The sequence below is a fragment of the Bombus affinis genome, chromosome 2 (assembly GCF_024516045.1).
Source record: "Bombus affinis isolate iyBomAffi1 chromosome 2, iyBomAffi1.2, whole genome shotgun sequence".
NCBI classification, from domain to species: Eukaryota; Metazoa; Arthropoda; class Insecta; order Hymenoptera; family Apidae; genus Bombus; species Bombus affinis.
In genome coordinates, this window is record NC_066345.1 from 10,385,292 (window position 1) to 10,387,197 (window position 1,906).

A 1,906-nucleotide genomic window follows, 5' to 3' on the forward strand; every position below is an offset into this window, starting at 1 on the left:
TTTATTGGTCATTTTGTTATGTAACTTAAAGATGAAGAATCTGTTAAGAAACAAACATAGTTCGTTTAATTAGAATTTTCTGATTTATATAATAGCCTGATTCTTAGATAATGGATTCAATTAACGGGAGGTCATTTAATCGGGCGTTAATTGGGACGAAGTTAGAACTTCACGATAGATTATAACTATATCAGGGCAGAGAAATTGTTAGAGGAAGTGAAGAAATTTTTTATACGCAGTCAACGTAATTCATTGTTACGATTTGAGTCTTCCGGGTCCTCTAGAAATTGTATCTGATCTTTCACCAGCATAGCTTCTCCATGAGTTGAATGACACATTGATATTGGTCTATATCTGCTGGCTCTCGATATTTATATATTTATATACTGTGCTCATATCATGGAACATTGATCACTAGAACGCGAATATTTATGGGAAATTTATACGTGCAGAAATATACAGAATACACAAATGCAAAGATATACGAAATATCCAACATAAAAACATTCGTTACAATATTTAGCGCATAAAAAAAATTTCTATTCAAATTTTATATTTTTACTACTGTTCATAAAAATATGAATATGCATAGACATCTGCAGTTTATCGATCACCAATCAGATTTTTAATTGGCCAACAGAATAATTTTAAAAAACAACGCTTAACCTACTTCGTCCAATATATTCCCATGAAAAATAGTTACATTACAACCTTTTTCGTTTACGAATTTCTTGAAACATTAGTTGCAAGTGCAACATCATTAATCACATGTCGTTTAAAGTTCACAGTCCCAAGATACAATCGACACTGTTACTCGATAATTCAATTTATAACTTTAATATATCGTAGTCCATACTATGCTATAGTCCATTTGATATTCGATAAATTTCGTAATTCAATCGTATCGAACAAAATCGGGTCTTCTAGCTTGTGACTTTTCGGCGGGCATTGTTTCAGCGATTCAAACGACGAGGCTTCCTGTAGTCGTTATCGCGGCAATTTTCAATTCTACCCTTTTTCGTCGCTGCCCCCCGATGACTTCATCAGAGCGTAGAACGTAACGAGATGATGTACCGACACAAAAATGATCCATGTAACGTTATTCGCGTGCACGGCCACGTAAAAAGCACGGGACCATTTCGATTTCGTTCAATCGTTCATAAAGCGGACCAGTTTACCGTATCACACTCTACGCGCAAATGATTTTCCCCTGTATTTAGGAAAAATATTGTCGTCCCGTCCTGCATCGATGTTTCACTATTTTCCAACACAGATATTCCCAATATCAGCGTCCTTTATCTTTTTTTTTTTTTTGTTTAAAATAATTTACAAAAGTCCTTAATTCCTTCAGAATGGATTGAAATTTTGTTTCGTTCCGAAACTTGATTAACAGTAATGGATTTCGAATTAAAACAAAGGATACCTACATCGAATGTTCTATAGCGAGAGGAGAACCCGTAAAACTCGGTGGAAACGAATGATACGACGTGCAAAATTTAGAAACTTTTTCAGGAAAGACAGACGAAACTACGAGAACGAAGTAGTTTTTACATTAGCGCTAACCAACCGGTTAGCGAATGATAATGACAATTTCCATGAGAGAACTTACAATCAACCTCGAACATTGCATCGCATTATGCGGTATTGCTAACTGGGGAATCGTCTAATCCAAAGTTGCCAGGCCAGATAGCGGAATTAGTTAATATGTAAAGCAGCCGGGGCTGTTGGAAATTCCAGAAATTCCGTGTCGTCCCGGAGTTTCGCTTTTCGCTTCAGACCGGACCCTCCCCTCCCTCGCCTCCTCGCGGCCTCTTTTCTCCGTGATTTTGTTTGCATTTCAACGTTATTCCCGTTTACGAAAGCGGCGACGAGCCGTTAAAAATGAAACCCGGTTAGCCAAGCAAAC